General features: G+C 42.0%; 1 protein-coding gene across 2 annotated transcripts in view; it reads left to right on the top strand.

Moving 5' to 3' along the window:
• Positions 1-14355, top strand: part of ARMH4 (armadillo like helical domain containing 4) — a 126484-nt gene that overhangs the window by 40299 nt on the left and 71830 nt on the right. The window lies entirely within an intron of this gene.

Genomic DNA, 14355 nt, shown 5'->3' with positions numbered 1-14355 from the left:
CTCTGTGAATGCAGGCTTGCCTCCCCGCTGACACTGTCTTCCCGGTCAGCAGGGAAGCTCCCCTGTCTGTCTCCTCTTGGCTTTTTCTGGAGAGATGCTATAAGCTCTGGGTGATTCCTTGAGGCCTTACTCTCTTGACTTGAGGTAAGGTGACCTCTTCTCGAAAGAAGAACCCTCTCTAAAATTTTCTTGGTCTTTAACAGCCAGCCCCGTTTGTAACCTTCAGTGTAGCCGAGGTTACGTTGAAAAGTCACAGAACCGGTGTTTGGCGATTTCATTGAAAGTGTGGATGTTGGCCTGGAGCTTTGCTCAGGAATATCATACTAGTGTATCTTGGTGCCTCAGTTGAAATGTCCAATTTAGAATCCTATTGCATATGATTTCTTTTTTAAATATTTATTTACTGGGGCGCCTGGGTGGCTCAGTCAGTTGGGCATCCATCTTAGGTTCAGGTCATGATCTCACGGTTCGTGGGTTCAAGCCCTGCATCGGGCTCTGTGTCAACAGCTCAGAGCCTGGAGCCTGCTTTGGATTCTTTGTCTCCCTCTCTCTCTCTCTGCCCCTTCCCTGCTTGTGCTCTGTCTCTCTCTTTCAAAAATAAAAACATAAAAAAATAAAAAATTTAAATATTTATTTATTTTGGAGGGGGGGGGTGCCGAGAAAGAGGGAGAGCAAGAATCCCAAGCAGGGATTCGATGTAGGGCTCAATCTTACGAACCGTGAGATCATGACCTCAGCCAAAATCAAGAGCTGGGTGCTTAACCGATGGAGCCACCCAGATGCCCATGCATATAATTTCTTAAAGATCGTTCTCCCCTCCCATGAAAACTCTCTTTTTTAGATTGGTGGTGAGAAAGGGTGAGTGCACTAAAATGCGTGTAGAGCTGGGAAATCGCTGTGTCAGTTTATTGCATGGGTGTGCAGTTTAAAATAAGCTCTCTCTGTCTTTTTTTAAAGCTCAAATTGGACTTGTAAAGTTTTGAAGGTTTGCAGGCAAAAGAGGAATGCTTTTCTTTGATGAACTGTCCTTTCCATTTGGTTAATTAGTTCATCCAACAAACCTGACTGAGCATCTACTCTGTTCCTGGTACTTTGCATGGCACTGGGGACACAGAGAAAAACAAGAATAGTGCCTTTTTTGGATTAGAACGGAACTCATTTCATAAAGGTTTCAATGTGGGGAGGGTGAGTTCTATAGTAAAAGTAGGTTATAACAGGGCAAAGCAGAAATACTGAAGGGGGCCCTATTGTCCTCCTGTCCTGCCTCCTTATTTCAGCCTGATGCACAGCTAAGTTTTCTTAAATTAGTGATACCAGTTTAGTGATTTTTACGGTTTTAAAAGTGATTCCCACAGGGAATTTTTTTTTAATATATCAGGTTTTTCTGTTAAAAATAATAATTTACCATTTCCCTAGATGTCTCTTACCTTTTATTGTCACTTGCTTTCCCGATAAATTCATTGTATCCACATGTTTTTAGGACTGAGTTTCCTGGGAACCCAAACAAGGAACACATCTTCCAAGCTGTTTTGTTTTGTTTTGTTTTGTTTTTTTTCTTTCCACCGTGGGAAGACTGTGTTTGAGTAGTGTCTGGGACTAAACTTTTATTTGCTCATCAGCTTTTTCTTGGAGTGACAGGAGTATCTCCTAGTCACTTATAACCAGTACAGCTTCTGGTCAACATTAATTCATACAGTTTTCTAAGTATACTCAGGTCAGATGAAACAGAGGAAAACCTCTATTTGGATTTGGAAAACCTTCTGTGATGGACTTTTGTGGTAGGTAGAATAGTGGCTCCCTAAAGATGTCTATGTCCTGATCTCTGGCGCTTGTGAATTTGTTACCTTACATGGCCAAAAGGACTTTGCCGATGATTAAGTTAAGGATCTTGAGATGGGGAGGTTATTCTGGATCATCTGAGGAGGCCCAGTATAATCACAAATGCCTTTATAAGGGGGAGGTAGGAGAGTCAGAGGCAGACAAAGAGATGTGATGAGAGAGGCAGAGGTAAGAGTGATGTGGTCATGAGCCAAGGGATGCCAGCAGCCTCCAGAAGCTCAGAAAGACAAGGAGATGAATTCTCCCCTTGAACCTCTAGACTATAACCATGTTGGCACCTTGGTTTTAGGCCCTCAAGACCTATTTCAAACTTTTGACCTGCAGAACTCTCAGATAATAAATTTGTGTTGTTTTGAGCCACTAAATATGAAACTAACACAGATTTCAGTAAGCGTTTCATGGAAAGCATCATTTTAGAAAGTAGTACTGCAGGGCAGCTCTAGTCAGAGTGTGAATCTTGTAAACTTTAGTATAGTTTTTTCTTCATGAATCATTAGATATGCAAAAATTGAGGGGCGCCTGAGTGGCTCAGGCAGTTAAGTGTAGTTAAGTGTCCAACTCGGCTTGGGTCATGATCTCGCGGTTCATGGGTGTGAGCCCTGTGTCCAGCTCTGTTCTGAGAGCTTGGAGCCTGGAGCCTGCTTTGGATTCTGTGTGTGTGTGTGTGTGTGTGTGTGTGTGTGTGTGTGTGTGTGTGTCTCACTGCCCCTCCTCTGCTCGTTCGCTCTCTCTCTCTCAAAAATAAATCAACATCAAACAAATTTTAAAAATGCAAAAATTGAGACCTTTTAAAAAGAATTCTATTTAATATAATACCATTCTAGTTGACCTTCTTCATTTTTGCTTTCAGGCGGGTTATTTTATTTATAGATTATCACATCCTATTTTACAATATGAATGGTGTTCCAAAGCAAATGCTAAAACCCATATAAACCTTTAAAAATGAACAGATTGAAGTGGGTAGCTGGGATTGGCTAAAAATAACACAAACTCTTTGAATAGATTATAATTTCATTTCCTGTGAAATAACATGAGCAGAAAACTTAGATGACTTTCTAAGGCAAAGCAGTAGATTCATGGCCTCAAATTCTCGGAACTTCTGTTTTCTGCATTGCCACATACACATCACCTCTAAAGCTTTGGAGGAGGATTGCTCAGCTTCTTGATCTTGCTGTTGGGAGGTGTGAGTGGAATGAACTGTATGTCACTGAGATAGAATTAGGAGTGAAAATCCCCTGTTATAGCAGAGGTGGATCAGTTGATTGGTATATAGGAAGTTCTTTTTTTTTTTTTAATGTTTATTTATTTTTGAGAGAGAGACACACACAGTACAAGCAGGGGAGGGGCAGAGAGAGAGGGAGACACAGAATGGGAAGCAGGCTCCAGGCTCCCAGCTGTCAGCACAGAGCCCAATGCAGGGCTCAAACTCACGGACTGTGAGATCATGACCTGAGCCGAAATCGGACGCTTAACCGACTGAGCCACCCAGGCACCCCATATGCAGAAACAATTTCTTCTCTTATCTAACAAGTTCATTTTCAAATTTATTGGCAAGGACCCGCACAGAGTAGACACTATGACTCACACCACTTCTAATCCTGTTATGTATTATAGTATGTCATACAATTCTGCTTTAAAAAAATTTTTTTTTAATGTTTACTTATTTTTGAGAGAGAGAGAGAGAAAGACAGAGCATGAGTAGGAGAGGGGCAGAGAGAGAGAGGAAGACACAGAATCTGAAACAGGCTCCAGGCTCTGAGCTGTCAGCATAGAACCTGACGCAGGGCTCGAACTCATGAACGCTGAGATCACAACCTGAGCTGAAGTCGGACCAGACCAGCCTGCTTCGGATTCTGTATCTCCCTCTCTTTCTGCCCCTCCCCTGCTTGTGCTCTGTCTCTCTCTCTCAACAATGAATAAACATTAAAAAAAATTTAAAATCCATATGATCCAAGTTGAGTCAGCATATCCATTTTTTTAATTTATTTATTTATTTATTTATTTATTTATTTATTTATTTAAAAAGTTTACTTCTTTATTTTGAGAGAGAAGTGAGAGAGATAAAGAGAGAGAATGAGCGGGGGAGGAGGAGAAAGAGGGAGAGAGAGAGAATACTAAGCAGGTTCCACACTGTCAGTGAAGAGCCCGACTTGGGGCTCCATCCCACGAACTGTGAGGTCATGACCTGAGCCGAAACCAAGAATCAGTCGCTTAACCACCTGAGCCAGCCAGGTGCCCTGACATATCCATTATAATGTTTAAACATTTCCAGTGCAATTAGTACCTGGGGATTCTTTCCTTTTTGCATTCTGTATCTGCCAGGATGCCTTTAGCTATTGGTAGCAGGGACCGTAACTTAAATTGGTTTAAAGAAAAAAGAAATGTATTTTCTCCAAAACAAGAAGTCCAGACACAGAGCTCTTGGGTCAGTTGACTCAGTAGCTCTGCTGTCATCAGTGACCCAAATTTGCCCACCTTGCTGCACTGTCCTGCTTGGTGTGCTGACTTTGCCCCTGGACTGGCCTCCTAACAGCTGTTGGTATGGCTGCAACAGCTTCACGTGTCACACCGGGAAAAGACACTGTCCAGGGAAACCAGGAGGCTATCTTTTCACCGTATTTCTTTCTTCAGAGACAGGAAGCTTTCCAAGAATCCCCCAGTAGAATTCTTGCCTCCAATTGGCTGGGGTTAGGTCACATGCCCATTTCTAAATGGTCGTTGCAAGGGGAGTGTGGTCACGTGGCTGGTGGAATGGGTGGAGGTGAGTGTCAGTCACCAGGTCTATCAGCCAGGGTTCATGTGTTTTTCTGTTCACTTCCTTGTAGCTGATACTATCCATGTCTCTTCTATCCTCTAAGAATCCCATGACCAATCTTGTTAAAATAATACCTTCATTTTCAATATGTTTCGAATTCATAAGTTCTGGATGAGAGCCTGAGGGTGGCGTTGTTGCATTTTCTTCCTCAGGAGACCATTTTGGCCACTTCAGTTTGGTTGATGTTCTGGATGGACCGTGCTTTCAAAACCATCAAGTAGTTAAGTGCAGGAGTATTATAGCTACCTTCCCTTTCATTTCAAAGCCTACCTCTAGCATTGGAACGGGCTTTTGATTTAGGAAGTGGAATATTTTCCCCTAGAGGTCTTTAAAAATCATAGGGGCGCCTGGGTGGCTCAGTCGGTTGGGCGTCTGACTTCGGCTCAGGTCACGATCTCACGGTCCATGAGTTTGAGCCCCTCGTCGGGCTCTGGGCTGATGGCCCAGAGCCTGGAGCCTGCTTCCGATTCTGTGTCTCCCTCTCTCTCTGCCCCTCCCTCGTTCATGCTGTGTCTCTCTCTGTCTCAAAAATAAATAAAACGTTAAAAAAAATTAAAAAAAAATCATGATAAATATTCAGTTAATAACCTAGGGATGTTTGTGGAAAGCAGAAGAATGAAGGGCTCTCATGTATCTATTTTTTTGTCAGACATTCGGTGAGTACCTACTACACATGTGCTATGTGCTGTGGGAATACCGAGAGGCTAACATATGAAGAGGGAACTTAGCATGGGTCCAGAGAGTGGTCCCATAGATGTGAGGTCAGTGGCTGAGCAATTCCACAATGCAGGACTAAATCATCACTTACAACCAGGGGCTGCTTTGAGTAGCAGCCATCTGGGAAATGTGACTTCAAGGGAGCTTTGCCTGATCTCCTAATTTATATCACCCTTTCTGCCTTAACATGATGCCTACTTTTCTTTTTTTTTTTTTTTAATTTTTTTTTTAATGTTTATTTGTTTTTGAGAGAGACAGAGACAGAATGCGAGTGGGTTAGGGGCAGAGAGAGAGAGGGAGACAGAGAATCCGAAGCAGGCTCCAGGCCCTGAGCTGTCAGCACAGAGCCCGATGCGGGGCTTGAACTCACAAACCGTGAGATCATGACCTGAGCCGAAGTCGGACGCTCAACCGACTGAGCCACCCAGGCGCCCCTACATGATGCCTACTTTTCAGTACTAGAGCCTTACCTGGGATTGAGATTATGTATCTTGAGAAGGCCTTAGAAAAAAATGCAGATCTGTCTGGGCAGAGTACCTCATTAGGATATTATCATTTACATTTTATTATTAATTTATCAGGTTCATTAGCAGGTGATGTAGGATGATTCTAAGATAAAAGAGAGAGGAATACAGGACAAATGTGTTTTGAATTGGTGGGAAGGTAGAATGAATTGCGGGCAAAGGTGTGGGGGTTAGGCCCTATAGAAACAGCACTTGGGGCACGCAAGTGGCTCAGTTAAGCGTCTGACTCTTGATTGGGGCTTGGGTCATGATCTTAGGTTCCGTGAGTGTGAGCCCCACATTCGGCTCTGCACTGACAACTTGGAGTCTACTTAGAATTCTCTGTCTGTCTTTCTCTCTCTCTCTCTCTCTCTCTCTCTCTTGCTCTCGCTCTGCCCCTCATATAGTGCAACATGGGCTATGGCAGCAAGGGAAAATGCTCCACACAAGTAGTGGGAACTGTGAGATTTCAAACATCTATGTATTTTGATGTATAAAATGTTAAACTGTGGATTAAAAGGTTGCTCAGGAAAAAAATAAAATAAAATAAAATGTTGCTCAGGAAGCTGCCAGGGCCAACATAAGTAAGTATGTGTATGGAAGGGGAGGGAGGAACGAAACTTTAATCCAATGTAACCAGCGCAAAGTGAATGGCAGATTGGCTAAAGCCTCCAGACCAGTGGCTCTGGATCTTGGCTGCACATTGGAATTACCTAGAGAGCTGTACAACACACTGAAGCCTGGGTCTTACTCAAGAGGACAACTGCCCCATACTGATCGACTGCTTGTTGTTCCCTTGGGGTAAGGCGGCTTCTGTTCATACAGGAGAATGGAGAAAGGGGATTTTAAGAAGTGTTTGTATATTCTATGAATAGAATCCCCATTGGTAGAGATTTACAGTGCTTTTAGTGATCTTTTGTGTATTGTATTAGCGTGTCTTACGGAAAAAAAAAACCAGCCAGCTTTATACGGTGACAGAGAGATCAAACTTAAATTCAATACCTATGTTTTAATTTTCCCCAGAAAGCCCTTGGTCACATTACAGACTCCTAAATCTGCACTGGAGACGTTTGTCCCCAGACACCTGCATCTGGGAAGACTGAGCATCTTCCGATATGAGTTTCCTTGGTGGGCACGTGCCAGTTGCCTGGGGTTTCTTTGTGTCCCGAGTTGGTAGCCAGGGTTTCTGGATTTGAGGGTCATGCCATTCGCCCTTACTTTGGGAAGGACTGAATTGTTTTATTTTTCCTAGACAGAAGGAATGGAAGACTTGGGACCTCCCTTTTAACATAGGCAAGGCACCCTGGTGCCCAAGTTTAAAATAGATATTGTGATCCCTCCCTCTCTCTGCCTCACGAGGATGAGCCCCTAAGAGAAATTAGGTCTGCAGAGGAGGACATCTTCCAAGGCCAAGATATTATTTCTTCATAGATCTTTCCATTTGAACTGTTGATTACTTGCAGATTAGTACTAGTTGGGGATTCTAGGGGAGAAAAATCTGTCCACACACCTATGGTGAAAGATTCAACAAACTCATGATTTCCGTAGGTTTTAAAAACACTTATTTCCTGAAGTTTCCATTTACTTATTTTTATCCCTTTGTATTGTAGGTGTTTTTGTCAGAAGCCTTAAATCCTCTTTTTAGCACGAGGAAGGTTATAAATAGGTTAAATTCATAAAAACGAATAGACATCCTTCCCGCTGACCCTTTCCAACTGTGCTCACAAATGTCTGCCAAGGACCACAAAATAGAAATTCGTATGAACCAAGTAGAAAGGTGAGCTGGCCAAGCCAACGGAAAATCAGATGCTGGCCTAAAAACAATTTAATGTACTCTTGTCTCTTTCTTTCATTTTGATGTTCATGACACTTCTGAAGAGCAGTTATGTGTATTGACTACAGTCAAGCTTTTGTGTTCCTTTAACACAGGAAATGTTAAGCTGTTTGGAAAGGGGGAAAGATTGATGGCAGGGATAATTTTGTGGATTGTGCTAATTTTTTTTTAAGACAATGATTTTTCAAGGCTGTTTTTGCACCAATGATCTCAGACTGAACTGAGGCTTCAGGAGTTCATTAATTCCAAGAGTTCTAGGCAGAGCTCATATTGTTAACACACGCACATACACACTTATGCACATTCACAGTTCGGTTTGTGCAAGTCAGCTGTGGGACACTGCACGTTCCCTTCTCCTCTTCTTAAGTTTTCTTTTGAGAAAATGAGCAAGGGAAACCCATAAAATAGAGTTAGTAGAGACTGTCTCTCTAGCACAGAGGCAGCGGCGACTACCTGTGTGTGCAATTTTGTATGTCCAGAGCAGCTAACTCCCTTAGACATAAAGCCTCTCTGGGCATATTTCTGTGTTGCGGAAGGGAAATCAGTCTTGGTGGCTAAAATAAAAATCTTTGCACCAGCTGAGTCTTTCCGGTAATATAGTAGTAAGTTCTGTGTGATCTCAAAGAACTGCCAGCCTCTCAAGCTGGCCTCAGGAAGCCAAAGCTATTTTTGAAATTCAAAGGATTAGTGGTGCAAAGCAAAAATACAACACGGCGAAAGTGAAGGAGGGAGTAAATGTTAAAACAAGGACTCAGAGATTTAGATCAGGTAACTTGGAGACTCAACAGTTTGTGGATCGGAGGCATTTCTTAACATGTATTTGTCTCTTTTATATACCACCGGTATATTCAAGGACCTCCATGAGCTGTCTGGGGTCTATTTTCCACTTCACTTTTCCTGACCTCTGCCTTCATCAGGCTGTAGTCACTGTCACCAGAACATGCATTTCTGCAGACATGCATTTGTCTGTATGCAGCTCTTGCAGAAGCCTTCCTGGCAACCCTAAGTCATGATGAGCCCTCCTTTCTGAAACTCCTCCAACATTTATTGTCAGTATTGCTCAGTTTCTATACACTGCACTGTCTCGTTTTGCTTATTATTTTTGGAGAGCCTCACAACATCTAGCACTTGGCATTGAGTACTGTTGGTTGCTTAAAAGGGGTTGCTTAAAAGCTCTTCCAGCTGGTAACCATTCTGGGCCTGAAACTTTCCAGCACAATTGGGAGGAGGGGTGGGCATGCTTTATTGCACTCGGCCAGTTAAACAGTAGTCCCATATGTAACTATCCTGAGTAGCAATATGGGGCTGAGGTGTGGTTTTAAAATGGATCAGCTCAGGTCACCTGGGTGGCTCAGTTGATTAAGTGTCCGACTCTTGATTTCGACTCAGGTCATGATCTCATGGTTTGTGAGACCGAGCCCCTCATCGGGCTCTGTGGTGACAGTGTGGAGCCTGCTTGGGATTCTCCCTCCCTCCCTCCCTCTCTCTCTCTCTCTCTCTCTCTCTCTCTCTCTCTCTCTGCCCCTCTCCCACTCATAATCTCTCTCCCTCTCTCCCTCTCAAACTAAATAAATACACTTAAAAAAATAAAATGGAATTCAGCTCAATTAATGGAAAAAGCATTAGCTCGATTCATGGAATAAATGGTAACTGATCAGGTACTGAGGGCTTTCCATAATGCTTAAAACTGACATTAAGCTTAGATATCACATGGCAGGTAGAGCTTCATCTGATATTAACTTTTTTCTTGTTCTCTCTACTTACGCCACAGTAGTTTTTACATCTATTTACAAAGCCTTTAGCAATGAACTAAATATAGCATGCCTTTGGGTCCCATAGAGAGCATAGATAGCATTTTGAAGGCCAGGTTTTCTGGAACATAATCTAACATTTTATTTTACTTCTCTAGCTTTAGTGAGATATCATTGACATATAGCATTGTGTAAGTTTAAGGTGTATAATGTGTTGTATTGATATACTTATGTATTGCAAAATGATTACCAACATACTGTTAGCTAACACCTCCATCATATCACATAACTACCATTTCTTTCTTTCTTTTTTTTTTTGGTGAGTAATTTAACATTTTAGAATATATTTTCAGAATGAACTTTGAGTGATTCTATACTGTAGAACTGATCAGACCTTGGAAACATTGGGCCAGTTACCTCATTGTCTTAGCATCTGAATCACATAGAATCAGAAGACTGCATTCCCACAGTGATCTATCATTTAGAAAATTTCCAAATAGTGAATTAGGTGGCTTGATGGAGGTAAGGCCTTTGATTGCTTCTACCAAAGAATGTAAACAGTCATAGTATCAGCTAGATGAAAGTGAGAAATTAATTGAACCTGATTCTCTTGGCTACTGGATCATAGCTTCCCCAAGTCAGAGAATCTGATTGTCTTTTTTTTTTTTTTTCAGTTTATTTTAGAAGAGAGGGAGAAAGCACATGAATGGGATAAGGGGAAAGAGAGAGAGAGAGAGAGAGAGAGAGAGAGAGAGAGTCCTAAGCAGGCTCTGTGCTGTCAGCACAGAGCTGGATGCCAGTCTCGATCTCACAAACTGTGAGGTCATGACCTGAGCTGAAATCAAGAGTTGGATGCTTAACCCACTCAGCTACCCAGGTACCCCCTGGTTGTCTTTTTGTATCTTGCTTCTGGCTGCAGGAAAATTATAATTATAATAATATTATTTTAAATGCTTTAGGGTACTTCTTTGAAAAAAATGTTCTCTTTTCATGTCTTTAATGCCCTGTATGAGGTCCTAGATATTGGGTTCTTGTATCAAAGTTTCCCTAAAAATAAATTTGGACTGTTGATTATGGAGATCCTTCTGGAAACCTACACTCAAATATCTCAGCTCCAAATTACTCATCTTTATTTATTCAATGATCTGTATGAGATAATAAATAGACTTAATGCTTTACAGAAGCTGAAGCCCTTATCTGAATTTTTGTAATTAAATTTCATTGAATTGGAGAATTAGGAGAAAAAAAATCACATTTCTTTCATTAGGAATGAATTTCTTACGTGAAAACTCAGCAGTCACTTTTCCTTTGGAGAGCTAGAGATGGAGTCTTGGAACTAAGCCAGAAGATAATCTCTTCATCAGCTACAGTTAATAAAAACATTAATAAGGCACGTTACCTCTGAGGAGAGTGCTGTGAACTGAATCCTTTGTAATCAGAATCAGAATCCTAGTAGGCTCTCCTGAGAATTAAACAAGAAGAAATACTGAGAGAATTGGGAAAATTTTCAGAAAGGAAGAAATTAAGTATAAATTGCCCTCTTCGAAAAACACAGAGGAAGTAAACAAAGGTGATGTTAAAAAGCTTCCAATTGTGCTAAACCAAAATTGAGAAAGTGGTGGAAACAGTGTCCTTATTTCCTGATTTGCAGTTACATGCTGCTAAATTAAGTTGAATTACTTCATCAAATGCTATTGCTGCGCCGTATTAAGAATCGAACTATTTGGAGTCTCTCAGACATTATTTGTTTTACTTCCTCTGGATCAGCAAAAGAATGCATTTAACTTTTGCATTTCAGAAAATAGAGCAATTTGGTAGTTTTTCCCTGTCTCCAACCGAGACCATAAAAGAAAGATGCTAAAGCCTCAAAGCCAAGCTTAGTGGTCAGGGGAGGTTGAAATCAGCTGGTGAACTTGTTCATTTCATTTTGGCGTTTGAGAATTAATAACCACAGGGTGCTGCCTTTCCAACTCAGAACTATTCTGCTTTTCTGTTGGACAAAAAAGATTCTTTCACAGAACCTGGCACAAAATATAGATATATGGTCAACAAGGGGTCCCAGTTTCAATTCATGTGGAGAATCTTTAAAGTAAACTTCACAAACATACAGATTATCAAGACCCAGGGAAGGAATTTAAAATGAAGGAGTGCTCACAGTGGAGGGGATTTTGATTTACATCTTCCATCTCTAAGTTCTCCTGCAGGGCTGAAATATTTCTGAAATAATGGGATTTGATTTTTAAGCTGCTTCTTTTGAAAGAAGACAACAGCTGTTCAGAGCAGGATGGATTTGATGGATCCTTGGGGATAAATACCCAAAGTAATGTTGCTGACTTCCAACTGCATAAGGTCTGATGTGAGATCAGCCATAGGCACCCGGTGAATGACTACCTGGGTTTGTTTATCACAAGCCTGATAAAGTATTGCACATCCTGCAGGACCAAGACCTTGGGCTTTTTTTTTTTTTTTTTTTTTTTTTTTTAATTTTCAACGTTTTTTATTTATTTTTGGGACAGAGAGAGACAGAGCATGAACAGGGGAGGGGCAGAGAGAGAGGGAGACAGAATCGGAAACAGGCTCCAGGCTCCGAGCCATCAGCCCAGAGCCTGACGCGGGGCTCGAACTCACGGACCGCGAGATCGTGACCTGGCTGAAGTCGGCCGCTTAACCGACTGCGCCACCCAGGCGCCCCAAGACCTTGGGCTTTTGAGCCCTGCCACAGGCAGGGAAGCAGATAGGTAGGGGAGGCCACTCACAGAGTGTTAAGGTGAAGAGTTATTGCCAAGTAGACCTTACTACTCAGGGCTCAGCTATTGAAACCACAGAGACGACTTATTGACTTAACCCACTAATAGAAAAGGGGTGGGGGCAAGCCATGGGAAAACTATGATGCACGGGAGTTTGTTTTCAGAGGACTCTTGTGGGCTTTTCCTGGTCCGTCTCCCTGGTCACCATGTCATCATCCTCACTTTGCAGTCTTCCTCTGAGCTCAGGTGATGGCGCCGTAGGACCTCCCTGGGATTCAGAGTGGCTTCAGTCACTTAATCCCTTCCACTGTATCAAACACTGTTTCTCTAAGACCTTGGTTTTAAGACTTTTTGAAGGACCATCAATAATTCATAGTTGTTAAAAGATACATTTTAAAATTAGGATTAATCATGATTCTCATTGAGATATAAAATGAAAATATCAAAGATTTTTAAAATCTCATTAATTAATAAAGGAACCAGGCAGATGCCTCAACCAGTTCAAAGCACAGATCAAAGAGTCACAAATTTACATGGACTCAAGGTCTGTTAAAATGAATTTAGAAATGGATACAGGGCCGGGTGCCTGGGTGGCTCAGTCGGTTAGGTGGCTGGCTTTTGATTTCGACTCAGGGCATGATCTTGCAATTGTGGGATCAAGCCCCACATTGAGCTCTGCTCTCTGTGTGGAGCCTGCTTGGGGTTCTCTCTCTCTCTCTCTCTCTCTCTCTCTCAATCTCTCTCTCTCTCTCTCTCTCAATCTCTCTCTCTCAATCTCTCTCTCTCTCTCTCAATCTCTCTTTCTCTCTCCCTCTCTCTCCCTCTGCCCCTCCCTGGCTTGTGCTGTCTTTCTCTAAAAAGGAAAAAAAAAAAGGGATGCAGGCCAACTTTTTCCAGTATTTTCCCTAGAGAAGAATTATTTGTATTGCTATGAGCTATCTACGATTTAAAGATTTGTAAAATAGTCCAAAGCCAGTGCAGAGCCCTAATGGAATCACATAATTTTCAGGGACTCTAGCACTCCATTACAAGATATTCAGTAATCTCCTCCTTATTCTAAAGTTTACATTTTTTCCCCTTACACACTAAAGTAAGAATACCTTGTAACCCTAATTTGTTTGGAAACATTTATATCGTGAAAGAGTGGTTGTTAACTCAAAGAGCTAAATGGTGGACACTGGATAAGTGGGAGTGTATCTGTCAGGGAGGGCCAGTTGCTGTAACAAACAATTCCCATCTCAGTGACTAACCACAATAGATTTATTACTTGCTCTTCTCACAGTTCCCATAGTCACTCAATTATACTTCCATCACGTGTCTCCACATCTTTTTTGGGCCTAAGCAGCTTCACTGGATCCTCTGTATCTAGCCAGAAGGCAGGAAAAAGAGAGAACTTGGGGAAGCGGGCTGGGAACTCTTTAGCTTGGAATGGACTTACTTTTCTTTCACTCAGATTCTGTAGGTGAGAATTGGTCACATGACCCCATGGGCCAGATGGTCATGGCAGTGATAAATGTGGCTTAGCTGAAGCAAAAGCAGCTTGGTGAGCCCTTTGCGTTTTCAGGGGTCTGCTTCTGTGTGTAATTCTCCTCCTTCAAAGACAATCCCCAGAAAACGGTTTGCTATTTATAAATTATTGCTAGGTCATTAGTGATGAGCAGAATAGTGTCTGCTCTCCAGAAGCATGTGATTCATCGGGAAGAAAAATCTGTAGTGTGAGGCAGGATGTGATATATGCTGTGGGAAAAAAATGCTCTGAGCGTACCAAAGGGTGAAAGAGCAATCTCGACCAGGAGGAACCATGGAAAGCATTAGAAATAACACTAATGCTTGGCAGTGGAGAGCCTAGAATTTGGAGTCAGGAAATCCTTGATTCAATCCTTTGTTTAATCACTATTGACCCTGGATGAGTTTTTAACTTCTCTGAGCCTTGGTTTTCCTAACTCTAAAAAAGGGCATAGTAACGCTTAGTGCCTAGAAGTTTTGTAACATTACATGAGCAAGTATACGTGTGCAAAATGAAGCAAAAGCTCATTTATATGAGATCTTAAACGTTAGGTTGATTTCAACAGACAGCAAAGGGCAAGAGGTCTGCTGAAATAAAGGCCCATGGGTTCCAATCCTTTCCTGCCTCCCTCCTCACAGAGCT

The sequence above is a fragment of the Panthera leo genome, chromosome B3 (genome assembly GCF_018350215.1).
Source record: "Panthera leo isolate Ple1 chromosome B3, P.leo_Ple1_pat1.1, whole genome shotgun sequence".
NCBI classification, from domain to species: domain Eukaryota; kingdom Metazoa; phylum Chordata; class Mammalia; order Carnivora; family Felidae; genus Panthera; species Panthera leo.
This window is presented reverse-complemented; position numbering and strand designations above follow the sequence as displayed.